Source organism: Podarcis melisellensis, assembly GCF_964234715.1.
Source record: "Podarcis melisellensis genome assembly, chromosome: 17".
In the NCBI taxonomy this organism is placed as follows: Eukaryota; Metazoa; Chordata; class Lepidosauria; order Squamata; family Lacertidae; genus Podarcis; species Podarcis melisellensis.
Window position 1 is genome coordinate 20,261,640 of NC_138534.1, and position 14,541 is coordinate 20,276,180.

At 41.2% G+C, this 14,541-nt stretch overlaps 1 protein-coding gene across 1 annotated transcript in view; it reads left to right on the top strand.

The window, feature by feature from the left end:
• Nucleotides 1-11,747: 11,747 nt before the first annotated feature.
• KDM4C (lysine demethylase 4C) overlaps nucleotides 11,748-14,541 on the top strand; it is a gene marked incomplete at its 5' end in the record, with an annotated part of 186,131 nt that continues 183,337 nt past the window's right edge. Inside the window, one exon of the mRNA XM_081894003.1 lies at nucleotides 11,748-11,827. The remainder of the gene's footprint in view (nucleotides 11,828-14,541) is intronic.

Sequence of the window (14,541 nt, forward strand, 5' to 3'; positions counted from 1 at the left end):
AGGCTTTATTGCACCTGGGACAAAGACCCAGTTTGGCACTCCTCCATGAGCATTACTGAGCTGGGAGCCTCAGTGGAGCTCTTCTGAAGGCTTCACCCGGTCCCAGAGCAAAAAATCCAGCTAGCCGTCCCCCCAGTAGCTACGGGTCTGGGGTGGGGCTTGGGGTACAGACCCGTAACACAAATTTGTATATGCTAATTCACATGAATAGTTACCAGGTTGACTTTCAGAAAAGAGTGAACTGCAGCAAACTCTGACTCTTACCTACTACGGTTTACTGTGGGCTATGGGGTGCCAACAGGATTGTCTGGGTACCCTAGGTGTAGCCAAGGGGGGGCAGCTGCCCCCGCCAGAGCAAGTAAATCAATCAAAATACTTAAGGGGGCATTTCACACATTGCATGATACTCAAAAGAAGTGTATGATCCTGTTGCCCTATTTTGGCTATTATTGCTATATAACAACTTCCTCATTTACTTTCACCCTTTTTATTACGTACTACAAGTTGTCATAATTTACCAACACTTTCTTTGACTTCTCAAGTTCCACTGAGCTTTAGTGTAAGACTGTCGTGCATCTGTCTGCTCTCATCTCCTCTACATATGAGTTTTGAGTTTTATGTTTTCAGGAACCATTCCCCTTCTATTTTGACTTCTCTCTCTCTTGCTTTGGAAACAAATTACTGAACAGCAGTAGCAGCCTCAATACTTGTGAGGGATCATATTCCAAGGGAGTCAAGATAGGTTTTAGCAGATATTTTGAATCCAAGTCTTGAAAGAATGGAAGATGTCACGCTAAAATGGCTATAGCTATGAAGCTAACTGAATTATACTGGTCAGGTAACTTTCAACCCCTGTTTTACAAGGGAGTAGAATTGTACCATAAGGTTTGGAAAATAATTGTAAAACATTTTATACACTGAAAAATATTATTCAAACAAATGCTTAAGTGAGCATGAGCCCGTATATCCAGACAAGCTGATGACATGTACTTAGGGTTGCCTACGCAATAGCGAGCTGATAAAGAATTGCAAAAAGCTAATGGAATTACATCATGTAATGACATCTGCACTTGCTATGCTGACAGGGATATCCATTGGCTGTGTATTTGCCTTTCATGTCCAGAAAAGAAGTGGGAGGCAAAATTTGTTCTTATGTATACAAGTAAAGTTAGAAGTTGGCCTTCTTTATCCAAAAGTCTATTAATTTATTGGATTGTACTCGCCATGACCTCAGCCTGTCCTGCCTACGATGACAGAATTTCTGCCTTATCTATTACAAAATACATAGCTTTTTTGGCTTCACCATTATCTTTATGGAGTTGCCTTTGTTACTTGAACATCTCTTAAGAATCCCTAAAAATGATAGCCTTTCTCAATAAGTATTGCAAAATAAGAATTTAAGAAAATCAGAAATGATGAGATGGGAGTGAAATTAGGGAGTTTTCTAATCTCCTTCTCTTCTAAGGGCAAAAGATCACACAGTATAACACTAAATTAAAGCATTATGGATACTCTGTGCTTAGTGTTATCTAATTACTGGTAAATAGTACTCACCTTGTAATGCTAAATATGGACTAGGAATATGCTCACCTGATAAAAAGAATCCACTGCCTATTAACAGTGCCTGCTATCAGTTTTGTTATCTACTGCAGGCAATTATGCAATAAGTACAAGGACTCCCCTTGCCCAATCCTGAATTACTGGGAAATAAAATGCGGCTTTTGGCCAGATTTAGTTATTTCTAGCTTTGTGCCAGTAGAAGGTTGAGAAATTCAATGTGCAGATCTGTAATTCTGCTTTTCTTACCCAGAGGTAAAATATATCTACTTATTTTTGTTTTAAAAATGTTCGCTGAAAAAATACATTGGGAAAAGCATTTCCTTACCATTTAAGCAACTTTTTGAGAAGGGGCATTTATTAAAATCATCATTATATATCCTAATAGTGAACACAGCTCTCCAAGTGCCAAAACCTATATAAAAGGCACCCGCCACACACAAGACGCAAGGGTCAGCAAGGGTTTCAGAAATGCAAATAATCTTGGGGGTGGGATCTACAAGGGAACAAAATAGCACAAGGAGAACTGAGCATGCTCAGTGGGCACAGAATGCTGAGTGATTACTGGAGGAGAGAAAACAGAAAAATGGGGAGGAAGTGGTGGTAAATGGAGTAAAGTACTAACAAAAAGGGCCTGACTGCCTGGAACCCTGAAAAGGAGATCTCCACATTGCATTGTTTTGTTGCTGGTCCTGCTTATCAAAAGTCTAAGAAAAACAGACGCGAACAAAATGACATAGATTCCATAGCTGTACTGGGTGCAGAGCCTGGGAGGTGCCACAGCTATGATGTAGAATGAAAGGCAAGGGTGTGTGTGTGCCAGATTTTGGAGACGCACAGGGTGCCAATGAAATTTGAGACCCCAAAATCCACCATTGCAGATTCATAGCTTTTGCTTACAAGTCATTTCATTCTCCATACTCAAATTTCAGTTGTTCACCTTTGCTCTTATCACAGTAACCTTAAGATTGCTCCAACGGTCCTGAGTCCATAATATGCTGAGTTGTAAGCTGTGTGCTCTGCTTTCTGCGAGGGAAAAAGAGTCTTAGTGTGTACTCTCTAAATCAAGCACCAAGTCTAATATGCATAAGGAACTGAACATTCACTTCCTGGACCATCTGGGAGGGGTACTGGCTTGGCTTTAGAGCCTGGGGCTAAGGCAAAGGACAATGACCAGCTCAGTGAGATCCAACCATCAAAACCCACAATTTCCCCAGCTTTAAGAAATCAGCCACTGCTGGACAGGACTCTGAGACAGGGACATTCTCCAGCACATTCAATGAGCTTCACCAATTGGTGATACCCGCCAGCCTTAAGTGAAGTCTCCAGACTCACTTTTTTGTTTAGAATTACATCTGTAACAGTCCTCTGAAAATATTCACACTAGAGTTACCTTTTAATGTAAAAGGTGAAGAATGTGATTTTGCCATGCTACGGTCTCTGCTGGAAGTTGAGGTAAAGTTCAATCTCAAGATAAGATATACCAGCTTAATAGTACAAACAATTAAAATGCAAATGGCTTTGAAGCGGAAGTTGGGCTAGAGCTTTGGTGAAACGAGGAAACATATTTTAAAGCATGTTGTAATCCAATTAAGACAAAATTCTGTGTATAGACAATACTTGTTCAGTTAAGATTATGGCTGCAGATAATAAAATTCAACAAAATTGTGGAGCTTAATATATGCATGAATGAATACATTGGGCATTTATACTCCTTCCTTTAGCCAAAAAGGCTATTAGAGTGGTTTACAGAAAGATAGTCTCAGGCTCACAATCTAAAAAGACACAACATACAGGGGAAAAGAAATGGCAGGGAGGAGGGAAAAGCAAGCTCAATCACAAGTTCTTAAAGCAATAAATATTTTAATTTTTTTAAGTTTGCACAATGATACTACACTCTGCCATGAACTTATCAGATGTATAGTATAACCTATGGAAATGTTTGACATGTTATAAAATAATACTAGATTTTTACATATTTGCTAGAGATGCAAACCTATATAAAAATGAAGATATGCAATTGTGCCCAGGATGAACTTCTACTTGCATAACAGGACTTCAGGTTCCTCTCTTCCTCCCTGCCGCCTCCTGCACATCCACCAAATCTCATTGGGAGGGTTGCAGAACCATCTGGAGCAGATTTTAAGTAGGGGTGGGGCTGCAAGAGAGAAAAGAGGAAGGGAATTTTTTTTTGCACCATGTTATGAATCATCATATGGCTAGAAGCAGTCAAACAACAGGTACCATTGGGTATCCTTTGTATTTTATACCACAACTAGTAGAAAAAAATGACCCCTAGACAGTTAAGTCCAGTCAAAGGTGACTATGGGATGTGGTGCTCATCTCGTTTTCAGGCTGAGGGAGCTGGCGTTTGCCCAGACAGCTTTCTGGGTCATGTGGACAGCATGTGGACAGGACACTGTGACGAGTGCTGGAGTGCACAGAAATGCCATTTACCTTCCCGTCACAGGAGTACCCATTTATCTACTTGCACTGGTATGCTTTTGATGCTACGTTGGCAGGAGCTGGAACAAAGCAATGGGAGTTCACCCCATCATGCAGATTCGAACTGTCGACCTTACGATCAGCAAGCCAAAGAGACTCAGTGGTGTAGACCACAGTGCTAGTAGAACTGCTAATGATGACTAGCGCAGAAAGTTTCAATATCTTAGATGTGAGTAAACATATAAATAATCTCATCCCTATCAATAATTACACACTACCGGTGGGGACCTCCCGTAGGTACCATTTTATAAGAATAGAGCCTTTAGTGTCGTGGCACCTTCCTTCTGCAATTCCTTCCCATTAAATATTAGGAACTATTTCTGTTGTCTTTTGGTGCTTACTGAAAGTTTTCCACTTCCAACAACCCTTTCAGGTAGAGCTATTGCTTAGTCTGCATCTGCATTGGAAATGTTTTTAGATGTTTTACCATCTGTGTGTTTGCCCATTTGGGGAAAAGGGCAAAATATAAATTTAATAAGAATAAGAATAAGTAGTAGTAGTAGTAGTAGTTGGAAGTAGTAGTAGTAGTTGGGAGATTTATATACAAAGGGATATAGCTAGGAATCACTTTCTTTTCACTTGTTCTCCTTAATTTGATCTTAGCAGAATGGTGAATTAGTGCAGAGCAGAGGCAGAAGAGAAGCAAAGCAATAATAACTGTAATTAGAGAAACAAGTAATTAAAGCATGCGCCTTCATGAGAACATAAACCGACATTGAGGCAATTAAGTGTCTACTTGGACAAACTCCCCAGTGAGTTGAATGGGATTTACTCCTAGGTGTGTAATATGATTGCAGTCAAAGAGGCTATCCATCACTACTTTTATAGAAACAATAAACTGAACCTACAAAGTTAATGAACCTGAGAACTGTTAATAACTTACATTATGAGATCTTTGTCATGAAGAAGAGCATAGCTACATAATACAGTTATTTTGTGCTATATTAAGAGCTCCAGTTTAGCTCAGATTCTACTTAATTTTGAAAATGCAATGCCTCAGAAGAAGCCTAGATAACCAATTCCTTTACACCACAACATTGTATACGTCCTCTTTCACTGATTAACAAAAGCCTAATTGGGAATCTCTAATTACCAAACATTTAAGAAACAAGTTTTCTCACAGTCAGGCTCTGCAAAATTAAAATAGTCCATTTATCAGGGCGGAAAATAGAGATATTACTGAACTTTAAAAGAAATTTCAACTCTAAACACAATTACTTCTACATTTTGGATCTGGATGTAACATTTGTAGGAGTGGAAGCTCTCATCATTTATAAAAGGAAAGGCGTAACACTAACTGACTGAAAGGGTATTCACAGTTTTTACAGAAGAGGAAGCTATGACTGAAAGGGTATTTAGTTTTTGTGCAATCATTTGTGCAGGACATTCTGCAAGAAGGTCAGCAAGCTGTTTGTAGACATTCACAAGCCACAGCTTTAAACAAAACCAGAAGTTTGAAAGATTGCACTTTTTCATTAGAAATACTTGGTTCAATAAAGTGTTACGAATTTATCCTTTCTTCATAAGCTTTTCCTTATGACCAACATAAGAGCTCTCTCTCTCAAAAAAGCCTATTATAGGCACTGCCAAGTTCCCTGCTACCACTATAATCAAGAGAATTCTAAAAAAACACAGGCAGGGGAAGACCTTAACTCACTGAGGGATGGGACCTGTGAAACCCTCAACTGGTTTAGCCAGCCAGTCGAAGCAGTTTCCTGGGGTGGGCCTGCTGTTGCATGCTGACAGCTTCTAGCAGCCACAGGTGAGAGAGCTGAGTGCAGGGTAGGGACCAAAGGCAGACAAACTACCACATAAGGAGCACAATGTGTCCCCCATCAGAGGTACCAGCCCTTCCCTATCACCCATACATCCCACTGAAAAAAGTACAGTTCTACTAAACATGGCTTGGCACCTGTCAAGTCCATGGAAATTATACACAGGTAAGACACTTGTACTAGGCAAATTCTTTACTCTTTATACCATTGTTGGTGTGCATCATTTTTGAATAGTCACTTGAAGATGGAGGCAACACTTTGTGTCTGAAAATGATACATCTCTGAGTATGGACAAAGTGTTCTGCCTTTTCAGCCACATATGAAGTTCCAGCAAATTACATTCAGGAAAACTATTTAAGAGCTAAGGGCACAGCTCTATGGTGATATTAGCTAACACTCTATTCAAAGAGTGCCCTGCATATTTGTGTATACTCCAAGCTGTAATCAGACACCTATTTCTAACAAAAGTTCAGCTCTAAATGTCAGATCTAATTGTGATGCAATACTGCCTAAAATTGCAGTTGATAGCATAAATTAGCAGCAAACTTAGTCCGGATGCACTGCTACTTCCAATATAGATTAATTTTGAATTTTTAAATTAAAAGTTAATTTCTGTTAGCCCACCTCAGGGGATGAAGATGAATATTATTTTGCTTAGCTAATTATTCAACAGAAAAGAGGTTCAAAATCATGCTTTGGTTTTTTTAAAAAACTTTTGTTTGAAACTAATTGCTGATTTTTATGCAGTAGGCAGAAGTTGTTACCAATGACTTGAGATATAACACATCCCAGTTTTGGAAGCACTGAGTTAGAAGAGAAAAGTGATACATACATCAGCTATAACTTTATATATGTAATGTTCACGCCCATTAACTAGCAGTTGACATTAGAATGGAACCTTACCAGGTTTTGTTCAGTTTCAGCAACTATCCATAATAATCATGTCTGGAGCGGAGAATTAATATGCTTGCAAATATGATATAATTTACAAATCATTTTTTTAACATGTCTAAATCAAAGTAAGAATATGACTGGGCACTAACTACTTTCTGTTAAGAGTTAAAACACGATTTCTGCATAGAGTAGTCATTGTTGTCTCATCACTGCCATCTAGTGTTAGCACACAAGACAGAAAAATACACACCCTGTTAACAGTAACGTTAGCAGTGACACCTTGGGCTTCTTCAGGAGGAAGGGCAGGATATAAATTGAATAAACAACAACTATTTTTTTCATAACTAAAACCGAGTCATGTAAGAGGTAAAGAGGCTTAAATATCACACTGCATTGTGCTTTACATTAGCGGGAACATGTTCTACTGTCCTATAGTTAAGAGAGTCTGATCATGGCAAGCTCATAAAACTGGAATAGGCTGAAAAAATGGTACAGGGAGCAATGTTATGATTTACCAGTAATGTATGTAAATAATTTATAAGCAAAAAATTCAATAGTTCATGTAGCAGAACTGGCCCCCAAAGTCAAAAGAGAACATATAAAGATGAAGTAAGTTATCAAAAAGATAAAAATTGTTGGGATTGTTATTTCATCGATTGCTGACCCTTTTGTGCTCATCATAATATGTCCAAACTAAAAAATGTGGGATGTGATAAAAGGCTAATTCCTACAAACTCAAGGTATACCAATTTTCCCCGAAACACAATTTTATTTATTTATTTCTTTAAAAAATTTATAGACTGCATAAAGCTATCAAAGAAGTACGGGGTAAAAACAGAATGAAACACAAAAACACAACTCCAAGAACAATAAAACTACCCATACAAATTCTCAAAACAACAAAACCATTTCAGCAAATATAAAATTGACCTTTCATAAATAACTGTGCTACAATTCAGGGAAAGCCTTCTTAAATAAAAATGTTTTTGGTGGGTACCTAAACATCACTATGCTAGGTGCCAGGCTGACTTTGAGATGGAGCTGCCACACAGGTTAGGCATACCTCTCGGGCATATGGTACCCACAACAATGACCCATCTGAGGAGCGTAGTTGCCATAGCAGGGATATAGTGGGCAAGGCCTTTAGATATGTGCCTTTAATAACTGCATGACAGGTAGAAAGTCAACAGGTGTACTCTTTCCAGGCGGGATAGCAAAAGTTTATTATAGGCATCTTGTGCAACTAACTGTTAAGGGCACATATTCTTTGGGGGAAGGGAGAATGGCAACTTTATAGTATGAAAGTTTTCTTTTGCAGAGTAACACTTTCAAATGCACCCATCATTTGGCAAACACTTTTGTCTCAGTTACAGGCTAGCAGACTTAATAACATTCTATGCTTAAAAGAACTAGTTTCAAAGGTATTCCCGAAGAACTACTAAATTTTACTATGTGCCAATTGCAAACTAACCTGTAAAAGGAGTTATGGCACAGAAGTTCAAGGTTAGGTAGGATTATTACCATAAAAAAATGTGATTTCTAAACACTTGGCTGCTTTTTGGCATTAACATCATGTCACAGCTCAGCATTTTAATTTTTTTATATAAGAGTAGCAAGTAAGATATTTTGAGCTTAACGACATATTCAGCTGAGAAGCTAGAAATAACGAACATATAGAAATCATGCCACATTGGAATGCAATGTATTTAGGATTTTTCATGCATTTTCTTTGTGTTGTGCCACCAAAAGAAAGAGTGTGGGCAGAGTGCTGAAAGAGAGCATTCTTCAGTTACCACTGTATTGCCCAAGCAGAAAACTGGGAGTAAGCGGAGGCAATGGTTGCTCCCTGCAGCCACCTTAATCACTCACACTCATTGCTAGCAGGAGGGATGAGGGTGGTAAGCAACAGCCTTGTAAGGTGCAGTCGCTGTTACCGGCAGTGCTCTGTTCTTAGCTGTACTGTTTTGGATTTTTGTTAAAAACTTTTTCGTTTAGGTAAGCCTACCCAGAAATGTAAAGCTGGTGTGTATTTTAATATGTATTCTTATTTTATAATTATATTTTAAACTACTGATATTATTGATACTGTGACTTGTTTAGGCCACCTTCTTTTTAAAAAACTTACTTTTATTCATAATTTCAATGCATATTTTATGTAAGCCGCTTAGAGGTTTTTACAATCAAGTGAGATACAATTCTGTTAAATAATAACAAATAACAGTAAACTTAAGCTTACTGGGGTGTGTGTGTATGCATGTGGACAGTGATGCCTGGACTCTCCAGGGAATAAAACAGCCTGCAACTGTAACCCTTTGTAAACCACTTTGTAAAAAAAACAAGTGGCGTATAATTTTTTATGAATTCATGTACCCTCAAAATGGCACCCTGTCGCCTAGAAGCTAGATTCCCAATATATGGGGGAAGAGGGTCATTATGGTTAATCATTCAGCGTATGCTTAAAAGCACAACCATTTCTCTTATTTCCTCACATGTTCTGGCGCTAATAACAATGAATTAGGAGGCCCTAATTAAAATGTATTGCTAACTTCCTGGAGAAAACACAGCCCTGTTTTACGTACCTCAGGAACAGCCTGGTATGGCAGTTTAAGAAGTGTGGAGGCTGTCCAAGGAGGGCGGATTAATCGCAGTTAAGGGTCACCCAATGCTGTTTAGCTCCGAAGGCCTTCTGGCAGTTCCCGCAGTGCCAGAAGTTACAGGGAACCAGGCAGAGGGCCTTCTCTGTGGTGGCACCCTCCCATCAAATCCAAAGGAGATAAATAGCTATACAACTCTTAGGAAAACCTGTATCAGTAAGTTTTTAATGTTTGTTGGGACTGGCAGAAATGACTGGCAGAATCAGAGACCAGGGAAGAGAGACGGCGGAAGAAGATTGGAAGAAATTTAAGGACTATCTTGGGAAATATTGTAAAATTAATGAAGGTTAGAATGATGTTGGTTTAGAAATTAAGTGGTCTTCAGCTGTAATGATTAAGAAAATTGGAGAAAAAAAGAAAGAAAGGTTGAAAATTAAATGAAAATTAATGGTGAGGATTTGCTGAATTAATAACTAGAATTGGAATACAAAAAGAGGAGGTATGAGGAGGTCTGGGAAGTAAGTTATAAGAAAATAAGTGAATGAAATTTTATTTGTTTTTAAATTGTTTTCAGTTTTGTATTTTTCTATTTTTGTTATTTTTTCTGTTTGTGTTTTGTTTTTATTATTGTTTTTTGTATAACCTTTGAAATGTTAATAAATATCTTTAAAAAAAAAGTTTTTAATGTTTGTTGTTGAATGAATGAATTTACAGTATTAGAGTCACAGACCAGAAATATGGAAATATACAGCGATAGAGAACATGTAAATATATATAGGTTAAAATCATAAGCTCTATAAGTTTTATTAGAGCTAGAGCACGGTAAATAACACAGATACGAAACAATTAAAATATGCAACTGACGACCTTAACTGCTAATTGAAAATATGTGTGTTAAGGCATTGGCCATTAGAGTCATTCGGAGCTTGTCTCCTTAGTTTTATAGCGGCAGCACAGAATGTGGCAACTTTTAAGGGAATCTCTGATTCCCTGTCCCTTCTATTAGACATTTTAAGCAGCTGTCACCAGATCTGCTTAGAGTCCATTGCATGCCTGGAGCGGAAAACAGGGAGTGTTATGTCCTCATAGTAATGACAATATTGACAGGGCAGGAGTAACAGTTTCAACTTTCTTCAAAGCACGTGGGAATATGGTTTACCTCCAATTCTGCCCTGCAGATTATTTATTTATTGAGTGGTTTATATACAAGGTGATTCATAATGAAGTATACAGTTTCCATTTATAGTGAAGGGAAACTGTATACTTTATTATGACTCACCCTGTATATAATATGTGTGTATAATATTTTGAATGTTTTATGTAGTTTTTCAATTTCATTGTTCTGCATGGGACAACGACAATAAAGATATCGTATATGTATCGTATATATCGTGTGTGTGTTGGAAGCCGGCCCAGAGCGACTGGGCCAGGTGAGTTTCGTGCTCCTTTCTTACCTGCCTCCCCTCTAGCCTCCCCTACAGCTCTGCCCGTGTGGTGATTTGTCAAGGCACCTGGCGCCACAAAGGAGGGCCTCTCACCTCCAGCGAACCGGGCGAGGGCCCCCTTCTCCCCGCCACCGGCCTCCGCGCGCTGCGCCTCACGCCGGTTCCGCCAAACCGAACTGGCGGTTACAGCGGCACCTCACGAAACCCGCACGCATGCGCGCAGCCGGGTCTCCTGCTGCCAAACAGGAGCTCGCGCTCCCGTGCCTCGGAGTCTTGAAGGTCTGCCGCGCTGTTAACCCTCTCGCGGCTGCGGGGGAATGAGGAGGAGGGCGGGCTGAGGGGAGGAGGAAACCATCGCGGGGGGGGGAGAATCTCTGAGGTGGAAGAGGGAAACGACGACGACGACGACGACGTGCTCCCAGCAAAGAGCCGCCAACTCTCGTCATGGGGGAAACACACCCACCCCACGTGGCGACCCCACGACGTCCACCACCACTGGCTTTCTCTTCCGCACTCCCCCCGCCTAATTCCCCGCCCTATCCTCCTCAAGTCGCGAGCCTCCTTCGGTCACGTGGCCTCCGAGGCAGGAAACCCCGCCGCCGCCGCCGCGTTCTGGCGTCACGTGACGCCACAGCGTTTGCTCGCGGCGGACGAGAAAGAGCAGAAGAGAAAAAAAAAAGTGGGTGGGAAGGTGTGGGAGGAGGAGGAAGCCCTTCGCCGACAGAGGTGCGCGTGCGCGGCCCGTAGCTGTCATTCCGCTTACGTTAGAACAACAAGTCCCCACCAAAACGAGGAAAGAGGGGAGGGGGGGGAGCGAGCGCGAGCCAGCGTGCGCGCGCGCGCAAATAGTTGCCGCCGCGGTCGGAAGCTTTCCGAGGAAGTGCGGTGAGGTCTTAGCAGCAGCAGCAGCAGCAGGAGGGCTCCTCGCTTCCAACCCCCCTCCCTTCCCTCTCTCGCGCTGTTAACCCCCTCGTGCCCGGCGAACCAAGGCGGAGCGGCTCGGCCAGGCGGCGTCGGCGCCTGAGGCGGAGGGAAAAGGTATATCCGGGCATGGCGGGTGGTGGTGGATAGGAGGGACGGGCGGGGGAGGGGGGTGGGTTTGCCGTGCGTCTCGTGAGGGGAGTAACAGGTGGAGGGCGGGGGGTCTCCGGAGGATGGGCTGCCGGGGGTGGGGCCCTGGCAGGAAGAAGGTGGCTCCGGCGGCCCTGAGGGAAGGAGGCTCTGCTTGTGGCAGCTGAGGGGCAGGGAAAGGTGGGCAGAGCAGCGCCGAGGGCCGGTGTTGTGAGGGGGGGGATATTTGGGGCTTGGGTGGAGGTCGCCGTGGGACTTGGCAGGAGGGTGGGCCCGCCTGAGCCCCCCACACCCAGGGGGGCCTCTGAGGGAAAGGTGCTGCTCCAGGGAGTGGAGCGAATGGCTGGCCAGGAGGGCGACGACGGGCCCTTCTTCCATGGCCAAAGTTGGCTCTGGCAGGGTTGAGGCGCTTGGTGTCCCTGTGGATGGGGGAGGAAAAATAAGAATAAAAATAAACCCCGAGCAAAATGCTGGAATTAGAGAAATGCCTGCTTGGGTAGGAAGGGCCACAGCAGGTTTCGTTTCCAGATCCTTGGGACTTGTGAGCCTATGGCCGCCACACACAGGAAAGCCAACCCTTTTGAGGTGCAGCTGGCTCTTTCGCCCTGGGTTTCAGTTTAAAAGGGAAACAACAACAAAAAGAAACATATCGCGGTGTTTACTTTTAGATTGCATTCCTGGAATAATGAAAGCACTGAGTCATCTATAGGCTTCCTCCAAGGGTCATGTGTAAGCTGCCAGAACTGGGTGACCACAGCTGTTGTTACACTTGACTTTGCAAGAAGTTTCCAGATGTGTCTCTCATGCAAAATGTTTGCGGGTTCCTTCTTGGTTTTGAAATGTTTGGTGTTGTAAAATCTCGTATTGTAATTCTCAGAAACTGAGAGATGTAAAAAAACTAAAAAGCCCCACCTTTTGTTCCCCATTCCTTGCTTGAAAGTTATTGTATGCTAAACTAGTAGCATGGCATCTCCTGTGTAGCTGTATCAGAGTATGATAATTGATTGTTATCTAGTGATGTCCCCCAACAGTAGCTGAAGCTCATGTTGTGTAACCAGAATCTGGTCTGTTGGTATATTATTGAAACAGCAGTCATGGCATAATCATTATAAGCCACATAATGGCTAACCATTGAACTTTCAGTGAGCCTTTTTAGTTTGTGAATGTACAAAGTTTTTTACTTTATAATCCACAATATTTGATGCCACAATCTATTAAACTTAAAAGTGGCACGAGACTTGTTTGTTAGGACATTTCCAAACTTTCTTTATACACGTTGTCACCTGACTGATGCAAATAATCCCTTGTCCAGGTGTATTCTCAGTTCTCAAGATGCAGTACTTTGCTTCTGCAGAATTGTGTAGCTCCACCCCTATTCCACCCATTCCTGGACTGCAATTTAATAGTCTGAGAACTCTCCCACTCAAACAGTGGAGTGCATATAAGATCAACAAAAGTCAAAAACTCCAGCAATTTTTTTTAAAAAACTTCCATTAAAATAGATATATATATTTATATGGTTCTTTGGAACTTGCATTTTCCAAAAAATATATTTGCTAAACTCAAATTTTAAAGAAAATTGTGAGCTAACTGCTACATTTTTCTCTTCCTCTGCAAGTCTAGTTCCCGTGTATTGTATCATGCGACTGGCAGGTGCCAAGAATGAAATCTAGATGCAGTTTTATCATTAAGAAGGCTGAGGCAGTCACCTTAGGTAGCTTATTTTTGGTGCCATTAAGGGTGGCAGAATGAGAGGGAGACAAAACTGTTCTTCGGGCACAATTCACTCTACAAGTCTCGATGAAATGGAGAAAGGTGTGCAGCAGTATGTTCATGAGTGTGCTTGGGAGTGTTGTTTGGATCTTCTGCCTCAGGCATGGGTCAGCCCTGATAAAATCCAGGTTCAACCCTTCAGATAATGTACAAGCTCAGTCAGAAACAGTGTTTCTACTTATGAAAATCGAGCTGGTGTGAATTGAGCATCACTCTCTTTCTGCAGGGTGAGGATTTTGGTGTATTGCTTTTTACAAGGACGAAGGCAATGTGTTTTCCTTTTGCTAATCCATCCACCGGTGGGCCCCTGGGAGTGGTGAAATGCTCTTCCTTTCCTTGCTTTATGTGGGTCATGTAGATCTGAAACCTTGCATATGAAGTCACAGTTATGCCAGTCAATGTCTCTATTATCATTCTGTTACCTACATTTGCAAGGGAAAGAATTGCAGAAATTGTCAAATGTAACAAAGCAATGTCTGAAATGCACAACACATTCCAAGCTGACTTCTCTTTGAGTGGGTTCTTTATCATCCTTTCTCTAATCAATGTAGTGGTGTCTATTATTGTGAGAGTTGCTAATGCTTTTAAAGTACTGTGTTTGAATTTTTAAAATTTGAATATTTGATCAAAGCAGAGCAGTAACTTTTTTAAGGAATATGGTCAGTAAAATTGTAAAAATCAAACTTTAAAATCTTTTTGAGGTACCCAAGGGACTGTTGTATAAACTTGAAATTTGGAGCTGGAATAAATTGGAGGTCAAAATTTCCCACGTCTTGACTGAGGATTTACTAAACAGAGAGCCCTATTCATGAATTCCCATATGGGAACTTGTGTGTGAGAGTTTGCACTCAGATGTATTTTTAGCATTATTTCTAAAATGTCATATACATATACAGGTTTTGGTTCTTTGTCTGAGCTGTGTGATAA